Source organism: Scylla paramamosain, unplaced genomic scaffold (assembly GCF_035594125.1).
Source record: "Scylla paramamosain isolate STU-SP2022 unplaced genomic scaffold, ASM3559412v1 Contig42, whole genome shotgun sequence".
Classification (NCBI taxonomy): domain Eukaryota; kingdom Metazoa; phylum Arthropoda; class Malacostraca; order Decapoda; family Portunidae; genus Scylla; species Scylla paramamosain.
In genome coordinates this window covers 652,347-665,998 of record NW_026973707.1, presented here as the reverse complement: position 1 = coordinate 665,998, position 13,652 = coordinate 652,347, and the positions used below count along the sequence as shown (strand labels likewise).

Genomic DNA, 13,652 nt, shown 5'->3' with positions numbered 1-13,652 from the left:
TAATCACAGTAATTAATATACTAAATTATGACTATGAATTTCTCAGGTAATGATAAAATTGGTCCATGATGCAATGTAATGGTTTACAATGAGGTTACAGGAAATCATTATGTTAATAATCTCATAATAGTATTTATTCATCATTTTGACATGGAAAGCTTTGGTTCAGTTAATTATTCGCATAGCGATTCACTGAAACTTGAAAAGGCAATCAATCATTCAAGCTTCAGTGGAAACTTGGAAGACGAGTGGAAAGAATAAAAAAAATCGCTGTCTCAGGAGTCGAAGAAATCTGAGGAGGAGGAGGAGGGGGAGGAGGAGGGGGATGCGGTGTCTGCCAGTAGAATAATGAGCATTATTGTAATTGTGTTATGCGCAGTGTGTGTCCATCAGGCGAGCCCCGCGCTGACCCCTGTCTCCTGCCAACGCAAGTGTTTCTGCACCAGCTTCTTTTTGCCCCAGTGACTGTGTGTAACGAGAGAGAGAGAGAGAGAGAGAGAGAGAGAGAGAGAGAGAGAGAGAGAGAGAGAGAGAGAGAGAGAGAGAGAGAGAGAATGTAATCCCCCCCAAAAAAGCCCTCTGAAGAAGTGTGTGTGTGTGTTTGTGTGTGTGTGTGTGACACTGTTCCTTTCTTCGTTGTGACTCTATATTTGTCTTCCAGTTTGTCTTTATGAATGTAATAAATTTAGGCATATATTAATTCGATGGTCTCGAGGCTATACATTTATTACATTGCCCAGAAATTTAACCACTTTGCTCCCTCAACTTTTTCTTTTCTTCTCAATTTTTTCAGTCACCCCTTATCTTGTCCAGCGCTGCTCCCTCTCGCTCGGTGTTTTTTCCTGTCTTTCAAAAATGTGGAGGAAGACTTAGTAATCAAGCGGTTATTTTACTCTCTCTCTCTCTCTCTCTCTCTCTCTCTCTCTCTCTCTCTCTCTCTCTCTCTCTCTCTCTACAAAAAAAAAAGTAGGTAATTGAAATGAGAAGAAATGAAATCTTTAATGATGAAGTGGCTGTTGGCTATGGTATCGTACACCGAGTTATTATGCCTAGCAGGTAATCCTTGACTTATTTTTATTGCTAACACACAATGCATCTCCCTGTAAGCAGGATGAAATAACAGCTTAAAGATCTCCGGTGTGTTGTAAGATAGGGTGAGTGAAATAAACATTGAGATCACTGAGAGGAAAGAGAGCGTGAGGAAAGGGAAAACAGGCCACGTTAATAAGGAGGTTCATGAAAGATTTTATAAACTCTTCTTCGATTTTTTTTTCTTTTCCACTTTTTTTGTTTTCTACTTATCGAAATGAAATGCGAAGGTTAAATTGGTGGTGGTGGTGGTGGTGGTGGTGGTGTGTGTGTGTGTGTGTGTGTGTGTGTGTGTGTGTGTGTGTAGGCGAAAAACAAGTAGAAAATAAGGCGTAAATGAAAGAAAAATAAGTTTAGTTTCTCCGGAAGACATGACAGAAAACGGAAGGACGTCACATTTTCTAATTTTCTCACTTTTTTAACTAATTTCTCTTTCCAGGGAGTGATTTTTTTTGTGTGTGTGTGTTTTAACGAAATGATAAAATAAAATTATGCGTACAACAACTGTCTCGTCGTCAGCCATCACCTTGTTTGTTTCAATTGCCAGCTCTGTTCATCATCTTCTATCATCTCTCTCTCTCTTTATAACCCACTTGCTTGTCTCTCCTTTATCTTCTTTCATGCTTGCTGGTTTGGTATGAATAATTTTATTTTATATTTAATTTCCCCATGTCTTTTTATCTGTTGTGTTTTACTATTATACTGAATTGTTGGTTTATCAGCATTCTCTCTCTCTCCTGCGAGCGGTAATTTATCTCATTTATAATACTATAATTCTCTCTCTCTCTCTCTCTCTCTCTCTCTCTCTCTCTCTCTCTCTCTCTCTCTCCGTAACATTTATCCCCAAAATGAGGTTCTGGTGCGAGCGGTCGTACAAACTTGTCAACCGCGGTAATGAGGCACGAGCTACTCAGGTAATGCACTCACAGTCCACCACCACCACCACCTCCACCACCACCACCACCACCACCAACAACAACACTTTCCGTTCTTTAATTTCACATCCGTGTGTGTTCGTTGCGGGGCCTTGCTTGGCTCTGTATCAGCTTGACGGTCTCCCCCATTGGCCGTACGTGGCATTTAATAATAATGATAATAATAATGATTATTTGTTTTCATTTTTTCCTTTTAATTCTGACTAGTAACACTGAATTTTCTCGTTTTTGCGTAGGTGTGTGTGTGTGTGTGTGTGTGTGTGTGTGTGTGTGTGTGTGTGTGTGTGTGTGTGTGTGTGTGCCTGTTTAAATTCTTTTCCTCAACAGTGAAGGGAGAGCTTCCGTGCTGTGTTGCGTCAGTCTCCCCGTGAAAGTATAGCTTGTGGGGCGCGTGACAAGTGTGGCAGGTCTGGTCCTCCTCACACGTCTAGTCTCTCTCTCTCTCTCATTTTCCTTTCTCAAGCTTAGTCTTGTCCCTTTCCTTGCGCATTCCAAATGAGTTACTAGAGAGAGAGAGAGAGAGAGAGAGAGAGACTAATAGGATTTTATATTCCAATACTTAGAAGCCATTACGTTAAAAATTATTTTCTTGTTGATATTTGATCTTGTATTTTGTAATTTAATACATAAGATTTCATCGTGTTGGTGTGAAGACGTGGCGGTGGTGGCGGTGGTGGCGGTGGTGCCTGCTCTGAAGTACTGGCACTGTGGCGGCAGGAGTGGCAGTACAGAATTAGCAGTACAGGAGTGCTTGTACTTGGACTCCACTCACACGAGAAAATTGAAAATCTTAGATGTGATGCCCTGCCTTACTTAGAATGAAGCCTTACACGCACACGCACGCAAGTACACACACACACACACACACACACACACACACACACACACACACACACACACGCATGCGCGCGCGTAAATGCAAGTTTAAATTTAAGGCGCGCAAATCAAGACGTGTTTTAGGCAGAAATCTCCAATCTTGACAAATTGCTTTTTTCGCTGATTACTTGCCGCCCTCTGATCGCCAGCCTCCTGTGGGGCGGCGGACTAGGCTCCCACTGCTTCGCCTCCTGCAGCGCCTCGGGCAGCGCGCCGCCTGGCTGCACCACCTGGGCCCCTGGCTGAATACAGGCAGGGAAGGAAGCGTCTTGAGGTGCAAGAAAAGCGGTGAATAGAAAACTGAACCTAAAATACAATGAAGGAATGGCAAGAAGCGTGTACGAGAACAGTCGTGGCCAGAACTCAGCAAGCAACCTTCCTCACTCATCTCAACTGTGCTTAGCGTTTCTTTAAGCCTAAAGACCTCTGATCTGCTGACAGTCTCCTTACAGACCCTGACAGTTGACAAGTTTTCATTAGATCAGAGGACTTACGACTGAGAAAAGATCGTGTCAAGAGTAGTCAACATAAGATGCAAAAAAAAAAAAAAATTGAAGAAATGCAGAATGTGGACTTCACTTAGGCGGCAAAATGTATATTTGGTTCATTTTGGTTCAGTATTAGTGTTGATAGTGGCTTGTGACAACATTGTGACATTCATACGCTTGAGTGACTTTCATGCTTTCTTTTCAAGCTGACTACAGTGGTCTGGTGCAGAATTAGAGGATACTGTCTAAAGACATAACAGAAAACAAAGGGATAAAAGGTACATTGCCACGTATCGAATCCTGCACGGCCTTACACACAAACACACACACTCACCCTCCCACTATCAACTCACCCACACACGCACGCACAGTAAAATAGCAGGTTTTCTTTTCAAAGGAATAAACAAAGACATCTAAAACAAAAGACACACACAAAAACTTTTCTTATCGTGCAAAGGTGAAATGAGAGCAGAGCAGGACAAGGAGGAGGAGGAACATGAAATTTTAAACATTTTACGCCTCCACTAGTTAGTCCCGCCACACACTTACCTAACATGAAGTATTAAGACGAAAAGTAAAGTTTAAAGATCATATAAACGTATTAAAACATAGAAAGAAGTGCAACAGGTCAGGTTAAATCTGAATACTTGGAGTGGTGTGGAGCTTAACCCTTCTACGCCTCCACTGATGAATCTACCGCACACTTACGTAACAAAGTATCAAGAGGAGGAAAACAGCTGTGTAATTAAGTAACACAAAGTGGCATAAACAGTCATGTTATATTCAATTACTTGGAGTAGTGGAGTGAAGTACTTAGAGGAGGTTAAGCATTTCACGCCTCCTGTAGTGCGTCTCCAACACACAATTATGAGATATTAACAGGCAAAAGTCTCTGGTGGTGATATAAAGCGTAGTAAAACATAGAGTAGTGTAAAAACCGTTAGATTTGATCATTTTAACACACACACACACACACACACACACACACACACACACAAGCCGTACAATAATTCTTCCACATTCTCGTACTGACCTTTTTCACTGTTTCTCATCGCCACTTAGCTACCCAGCACCCAACCTGTCGTCCTCTCACCTAGTCATCCTTCCTTACTCCCTATCTACGTATTCTTCACCTAATCCATCCTAGCCATCTCACTGCCAGCCTACCCTACCTACCCATCCCTCGCTCGCCTGGCCTTCCCCAACCTCCGTGATGTCGCAAACTGAATCCTGAGACGAGGCATCTTGGCAGCGCGGGACTCAAGGGGACGAGGCTGATGTGATCAAGTGTGGCGTAGATGTTTGTATGTAGCCCACCACAGATAGTTTTATGGATCTACACGCGTCTTCTGTTGTTTATTCTTCCTTTAGAGTGATGAGTCCCGCGCATCAATGGCAATATTACTTCTATCGCTGTTTCCTAGAGTGATGGGTTGGCGCCATGTACGAGTCTCCTCCAGCTGTTTCTGTCCCTTGCATCTTCCTTTGTGATTCCCACCCTTTGCTCTTCTTTCGCAGTTTCATCCCTCCCTTTCACCCTCTGTCTCACTGTAAACAGCAATGATACGTGTCACCTTATCTTTTGGTCTGTGAGTCCTGTTAACTGGTCACAGCTTGGTAGTGACACGTGTAAGGCTCGAGCTGCCTCATTGCGTCACTCACTGTTCGATTGTTCGTGCTCATCTCTATCAGCGTCCCACGTGTAATTTATTTACAGCCTAACTCTTATTCCTTTATGAAAAGTTATGTTAGTATGGAAAGTTGTAATATGTTCTTGTGAACACAGTTTCTTGGACATATATGACGCCGCTCCTCTGTATATTTACAGACTAAGCCAGAGACAAGTATACGAGTTGGGACGAAAAGACGCCGTGGCGCAGTAGGCTCTGCTCTCCTGGACAGTGAAACTGCCGTCAAGGGGAAGGACGCATATGTCTTGCCCTGGCCACGGAACTGCGTACGGCTGGTGTTTGGGAGGATGGATGATCAGCCAGGACTGAGAAGAAGCCGCTGAGTCTCGGCAGTGAACTGTGTGGTGCAGGATTGTAGCGGTTATGCAGTCCCTTTAACGGGAGATGTATGGTGGAGATTGGCGAGTGCTCTCAACACTCGAGGTGGAGCGAGCGGCGCCGTGGTAATTGTGACCGTGGCCCAGGAAGTCTTGTGCTGAACATCTCCACTACACTGCAATGTTGTGTTATCAAGGCAGCGAGTATTGGGGCAGTGCACACACTCGGACCACTAAGCGTGTTGTTGTGATGAAAATATAGCGAATGGTTATTGATCGTTAAAAACACTATAGGTGTGATAGTGATTCGGTGCTTGAGCTTCACTAACACCGCCGCCGCCGCCACGACCACCACCGCCGCTGCTAAGAGTAAGTACATGATTGTTGTTCACGTCAATAATGTTAGGAGAGAAATATCTCCATTTTCCCCGTGTACTGTGGAATTTTACTGTGGATTTTATTAAATTGAGAATGATATATTTATGTTAAAAATAATTTGTAGTCGATCTGCTACAATTCGATATGTGGTCTTTTCTGACTAACAATTTTAGAACACGCTTTATCAAAAACCTGCCTCACCCAGAACCCTGCCTCACCCAAAACCAGCCTCTGGGAACACAAGGCTACGAGCAGTTTTCTCAGGATGCGGGAAGTGAAAGATAATGGCTCTCATAAGCCCTATTAAAAGTTTTACGCGAGATCAAAGAGGAGAAACATGATACGAAATTTCCCTTCTCAGAGGAGCCGCCGACTGACAGAGGAATGTGCCCGCCTCGCCACGCTGCTTCGGTTCACACTAGTCTTTATTTTAAGCTGATTATATATATATATATATATATATATATATATATATATATATATATATATATATATATATATATATATATATATATATATATATATATATATATATATATATATATATATATATATATATATATATATATATATATATATATATATATATATATATATATATATATATATATATATATATATATATATATATATATATATATATATATATATATATATATATATATATATATATATATATATATATATATATATATATATATATATATATATATATATATATATATATATATATATATATATATATATATATATATATATATATATATATATATATATATATATATATATATATATATATATATATATATATATATATATATATATATGTATGTATATATATATATATATATATATATATATATATATATATATATATATATATATATATATATATATATATATATATATATATATATATATATATATATATATATATATATATATATATATATATATATATATATATATATATATATATATATATATATATATATATATATATATATATATATATATATATATATATATATATATATATATATATATATATATATATATATATATATATATATATATATATATATATATATATATATATATATATATATATATATATATATATATATATATATATATATATATATATATATATATATATATATATATATATATATATATATATATATATATATATATATATATATATATATATATATATATATATATATATATATATATATATATATATATATATATATATATATATATATATATATATATATATATATATATATATATATATATATATATATATATATATATAGAGAGAGAGAGAGAGAGAGAGAGAGAGAGAGAGACCATAAGAAAATAAGAGAATTTATCAGAAACCCCAGAAATTGTTAGTGTCTTAATTTTTCATCTTTCTATGCCAGGAATCGTTTAGTTGGGTAAATCTTTCACCAACTACATCATTTTTCGGTTTCTTTTGTGCATCAGGAGTGGTGGAATTGGTTCACTCATATTCTTGTTAATTTTTTCAGTATTACGAATTGATCAGGTGCTCGAATGTTCCAGCTATCAGTTTACTCCAGCCACCCTCACTGAGCAAATATGAAAACAAGAGCCACTGAGAGCTTTGAACTATTCGTCTGCTGCTTTTAGTGTTTGCGGTGCTGCTCCAAGTTGTTCTCTTCACTTACTCCACAGCCATCAGTCGTGGCTAGAAGCAGTAAAATCATACAACTTCAGGCACTTAAATACTTCAAGAACTCGATTACTCTTATTACTGGCAGTGGTAGTCTCTCTCTCTCTCTCTCTCTCTCTCTCTCTCTCTCTCTCTCTCTCTCTCTCTCTCTCTCTCTCTCTCTCTCTCTCTCTCTCTCTCTCTCTCTCTCTCTCTCTCTCTCACACACACACACACACACACACACACACACACACACACACACACACACACACACACACACACACACACACACACACACACACACACACACACACACACACACACACACTTTTCCACTCCGCTTCGCCTACAACGACAAATCCCCACACACCGAGAACACGGAGGAACTGCACACACAAGCAAAGATGGAACCAATTAATACAATATTTTATAGGAGAGGAAAACAAGTACATCACAAACTGACGCACATACTCAAGGACGCCACGTACATAAACACAACTCAAGCAGAAGAAAATGAACATCGCCTCTTCAGGAAACAAATACACACATTTCGAAAAGCCTTACCTGAACCAATATACGAATAATACAACTGTTGTACTATTATTTTAGAAAACTAAATGAACTTAAACACCTGTGACGCAGACAAGACGGCATTTCTGTCATATTTTATTCTCATACTTGTCACTGTTCTTCACCCAACCTCTACTACTGCTACTTTCAACCCCACTGTCTATCCCTCATTATCTGATTTGATCTCTCTTGTGTCACCAGCCACGCACATACATCAATAGCCTAAACAGGTGTCTAGAAGCCTTACAAAGGGCTCCACCACCACCACCACCTCCTTCTCTTCCTCCTCCACGCCTAACCCACATGGCGTCTTTGTGGAGCAATTACTGAAGGGAAGAATAAAGGTGAGAACCGAAATAATGCAGAGCTGAAGGAGGGAAGTGGAGGAGGAGGTGGAAGAGGTGTAGTGGGTGCAGAGAGAACAGAATGCAAGATATGAGTGCACAAGAGGAAAGAACGAGGGGGGAAGAAGAGGGGAAAGAAGGGAAGAGTGAGAGTGGTAGAGGGTAATAGGAGGAAGAAGTGTAAAGCAAGGAAAGGAGTAAAAGAATGTAGAGGAAAGAAGAAAGGAAGGAAGGAATAAGGTGAAAAAGAGGGAATATGTTGTGTGAGACTGGGCAAGAGAAAAGAAGGAAAGGGTGCAAGAGAGAGAAAGGTGCAGGAGAAAGGAAGGAAAGGGAAGGAGTGCGAAGGAAGGAAGGAAGGCACGAATGTGGCGAGGAAAACAAGAAAGAATGAATGTAAAAAAAGAAGGAATGAGTTGCAGTGAAGAAAGGAAGAGTATGAAAGAAGAAGAGGGAAGGAGAGAATCGATGAGAAAAAGGAAAATAAATAAATAACAATGGATGTGTAAAAGGGGAAGAGGCATTGAATGGAAGCGAAAACGTGTTGATTACGAAAAGGAAGGAGGAAATGAATGATAGTGAATGAAAAAGAAAAAAAAAAAAAGGGGGAGAATCCACGTGAAAAAAAATGGGAAGGAGGAAGGAGTAAGTGGAAAATGGAAGAAGAGGAAGTAGTAGGAAAAAGAAGAGATAAAAAAAAAGCACAGTAGCGAAAAAAAAAAAGCACAGTAGCGATTTGTTACGAAAGACGAAATGCGAAAGAGGAAATAAAGTACAAAGGGAAACTATATAAACCTGATCACAATTCAGATTTAATTTCCTGCACGAGCTTGTTTTGTACTTTGTGTGGTGGTGGTGGTGGTGGTGGTGTGTTGTTGTTATAGGTGTTAACGGCTGTGGTTGTGTTGCTGTTGTTGTGTTGGGGCTGTGGTGGTGGTGAACCAGATGGTGTGGAGCTGGGGTTGTTGTTGTTGCTGTTGTTGTTTTGTTGCTGTTATCGATTTTTATATTGTTTTACAGAGAGAGAGAGAGAGAGAGAGAGAGAGAGAGAGATAGAGAGAGAGAGAGAGAGAGAGAGAATGTTAAAGGAAACTTGGTGTGTCCTGGCGGTGACCACACTGAAAGGCAGGCATCTACTCGTAACTAGGAGTAGCCGGAGATTGTAGGAAGCCGTGCCACGTAACAAGGAACATAATATACCATTTTGTCTCAATCCTTATTTATATTTCCAGTTTACATTACCCACATCAGTGCACTACACATTCTTGATCCAATGGGCATATTTGTTGCTCCAGTCCGGCACTACAGTCAGACTTGTAATTAGAACCAGTGGAGTTGGCACCCCACTTTCCACACGATCAGCTACACTGCCCTCACGTTGACACCACTCGGCCCTACTCGACCACTTGGCTGCTAACTCCTGCAACCATACATCAACATAACCCCTTAATATACCGTCATAATGCCCCTGATTATTCTTACACAACCCTCACAATGCATCGCCCGATAATGAACAGTTGTTACCTAGCCCAACAATCCCAATTCACTTTGTTCTCCTCGATAAGGAACATTATTTATAGAACCCGTTAAACACACAATGAATACTTAACACTTAAGTGTAGTTATCAATGCCTCCGAATAACACCTTATCCATATACTTAAGTGCCACGAAGATTACTATAGAAACAAACACCCAACATACATTTCCGTGCATCCTTTAACACACGGCCAACAGCAAGATTTGAACGAGAGAATAAACCATATTCTCCAATAGCCCGTCCTTGGGTCGACACAGGGCAGTGTCCAGTGAGCCACGCTGTCTCACAACTAAGTTACTGCATGACTGACCGCAGTCCTCTCAGTGCTCTGACCTAAGCCTTGTCACGTCTTCACTTCCTCAGTACCAAATCATCGACGCACACCTCAAGCTCCAATTATACTAAATTACAGACGACTCCTCAAAGCATCACGTTGTGGTGAGTTGAAGCACACACCAACCATACATACCTTTCATTTCCCCTGAAGACTCAGGGCTCAGTATTACACACATGTATGTGAGCTAAGCTGATCTGTATCATGTTTGGCTGAACTCTGTAACAACTTTGCTGGGTCACTTATCTGAGTGCCTGGCAAACATTTGAGCCGTGCAGACATCACTGCTGCTACAAGCCACTCAAGTAGTCACCAACCACTACACTTCGCAGGTACCTGCCACACACACCTTTGATTATGCTTGTACTGGAATCACACCAATAACAACGTCTTATTTTCACCAGTTTGCCAATAATGCTAGTAATAAATAAATAATATATATATATATATATATATATATATATATATATATATATATATATATATATATATATATATATATATATATATATATATATATATATATATATATATATATATATATATATATATATATATATATATATGAGGTAAGCAAGGATACACCAGACTTCCTTCTTCATTTATTGCAACGTTTCCAGGTGTAAACATTCTCCACCTTGCAGGCAGCAGTTGGATGAGCAAGTGAGGTATGCTAAGATGGAGTGACGGAGACAGGAAAAGGTGACATTGGGAGGCAGCCTTGGGACATCCTTCTCTGGCAAGGTGTGGTGCAGGCCTGGAGAAGGATGAAGGACAAGCGAAGAGCCTCATTAAAGGTAAGATGGAATAATGTAGTCAAATTGATGAAACAAATGAGGTGTTACATTTCGATAGTTAAAGTATTGATGAATAGGTCTAGAATTCTGGCCCATAAAGTTGAGATTGTTCATAGAACACTGGTGACTTAATAAAGCTAGTTGATAGACAGTAATTAATACAAGAAATATTTCACCTCTGAAGGTTTTCCAGTACATACATACATCATTATGAAAAAATGCTATGCAAGTTTGAATGGATAGTCAATCTTGATTATATCAAGAAGTTGAAGTTTACCATTTAATCAAGAGGCTAAATAAAATCATGTATTGGTCACTTGGGATATGCAAACTGAAGTCTGCAGACCAGCGTGTCTTGCAAAATGTTTTATTTATATTTTTTTTAGATTTACATGTTTTCTTCAATGAATGTGTAACTATATCGTAAGCCACACAATGTCCTCCTTTCTGGTAAATGTGTTGTAACTTCTTAGCACCATCCCTTGTTAGAAATACAGTCCTTCATTAGAAAGCAGCAGCATTCACTCTCTGATCTGAAGATGATCAAAATCTGATAAATGATAACAAAGGACTCATTATCAATGATGACAAAGGACTCATTATCATGTATTTGTTGATAATCAACACTGTTCACAAGGAGTAATACCGCTATACGACCAATACTGCTGTTATATATATATATATATACTCGTATATATATATATATATATATATATATATATATATATATATATATATATATATATATATATATATATATATATATATATATATATATATATATATATATATATATATATATAATATATTATTATTATTATTATTATTATATCACACACACACACACACACACACACACACACACACACACACACACACACACACACACACACACACACACACACACACACACACACACTTTCATGCCTTGTGATTCGATCGTCCTTCAATTTTAATAATTTGACCAGGATTGGCGAACAAATCTTGTGGTCCAATTCGACCGCGGTCCTCCAACTGGAACACAAACATTGGTTGAGGTTCAAGTGACGCCACTCACGCCGTCAGTCAGGCAACTACTGTCATCCAAGTAAGTGAATGTATTACTTACTACTCGTTTGATTTACTGGTGTGCTGTGGGTGAGGCTTATGATACGATAAATACCAAATGTACACTATCGTCTGCAGTGGTGACTCATTACTGAACCAAGGTCGTTCACTGACCTGGTGGGCGACGCAGGTGGCTGAACCACACACTGTGTGTGTTGGTCTCTCTCTCTCTCTCTCTCTCTCTCTCTCTCTCTCTCTCTCCTCTCTCTCTCTCTCTCTCTCTCCTCTCTCTCTCTCTCTCTCTCTCTCTCTCTCCACTTCCCCCCTGTACTCTCCTTCTCCGTATGTCCCCTCCTGCCATTGCCATTGCCCCTTTCTTCTTTCCTTCCTCTTTCGTCTGGTCTCAAGCCTCCCTCCCTGTCACCTCCTCTCCCCCTTATTTGTCAGAGATAAGGCACAAAGGAGTCGAACTTTCTCTCTCTCTCTCTCTCTCTCTCTCTCTCTCTCTCTCTCTCTCTCTCTCTCTCTCTCTCTCTCTCTCTCTCTCTCTCTCTCTCTCTCTCTTTCCTTCGTTCTATGCTATTTTCGCTTCGTCCTTTCCCACTCTCTCACTCTCGTATAATTCCATATCCATTCTCTATCAGTCTATTTAGCATTCAGTCAGCATCTATCAGTCTATCTCATTCTATTTAGCAATTCTCAGGTTTGTTCTTACACACACACACACACACACACACACACACACAGAGAGAGAGAGAGAGAGAGAGAGAGAGAGAGAGAGAGAGAGAGAGAGAGGGGGAGGGCGGGCATAAGCTCTCAGGTGACACAGCACACAACCACAATGAAGCTTTACTACGTCTATGCTCTGAAACATTTCTGGCCGCACTTCCACTACATTCAGAAGGGTGTAATTGAAGTTCTACGGGCCTGTATGGGTGTATTTCCTTTTTATGGTTGTAGTGGCAGATTACTACTAGGATTTCTACATTATCAACAGGAGAAACTCTCTTGAGAACCGGGCTAATCATCTCTGTGGTCCTAGAAAATAGAAAGAGTGGAGTGAAAGAGTGGAGGGTTTCTGAATACTGTCTAGTGCAAACGGTGTTCAAGCATACTGGTCAAACGTACGCTTAGCTAGGTAGTAGTATTCACCAACTTCTGCCATCCACTCCTGAATGACCCCAAAAATCAACAGGAATAATAATATGATTCATTGTGGAGGTATTAAGTTTTTTTTTTTTTTTCATTGCATTACATTAATATTATATATAAGCTATTATATATAAGCTAAAAATAGAATCTAGAAATTGGTCCATAAATATAATAATAATATATTAATAATAGTGTATATATTTTGATAGTGATGATAATACAGGTTAATTTATTTATTATTTTTCATTTTCCTTGTTACAAGACTAAAAATATACGCAAATTTAATAATAATAATAATAATAATAATAATAATAATTAATAATAATAATAATAATAAGGGAAAATTATTATGAATATTTTCTATTCATTTGTATATTATTTATTTTTTTACAGGGACTTCCTCCTCCTG

At 38.8% G+C, this 13,652-nt stretch overlaps 2 long non-coding RNA genes across 2 annotated transcripts in view; one reads left to right on the top strand and one right to left on the bottom strand.

Moving 5' to 3' along the window:
* Positions 1–5,262: 5,262 nt before the first annotated feature.
* Positions 5,263–13,652, top strand: part of LOC135098047 (uncharacterized) — a 13,029-nt gene continuing 4,639 nt past the window's right edge. The window contains exons 1-3 of the long non-coding RNA XR_010266510.1: positions 5,263–5,765; positions 10,892–11,044; positions 12,013–12,131. This is a non-coding gene — a long non-coding RNA (uncharacterized LOC135098047). The remainder of the gene's footprint in view (positions 5,766–10,891; positions 11,045–12,012; positions 12,132–13,652) is intronic.
* On the bottom strand, positions 9,578–10,214 carry LOC135098049 (uncharacterized). The gene is made up of 2 exons (XR_010266512.1): positions 10,078–10,214; positions 9,578–9,795 (listed from the first exon to the last, which is right to left on the bottom strand). It is a non-coding gene; the product is annotated as an uncharacterized LOC135098049 (long non-coding RNA).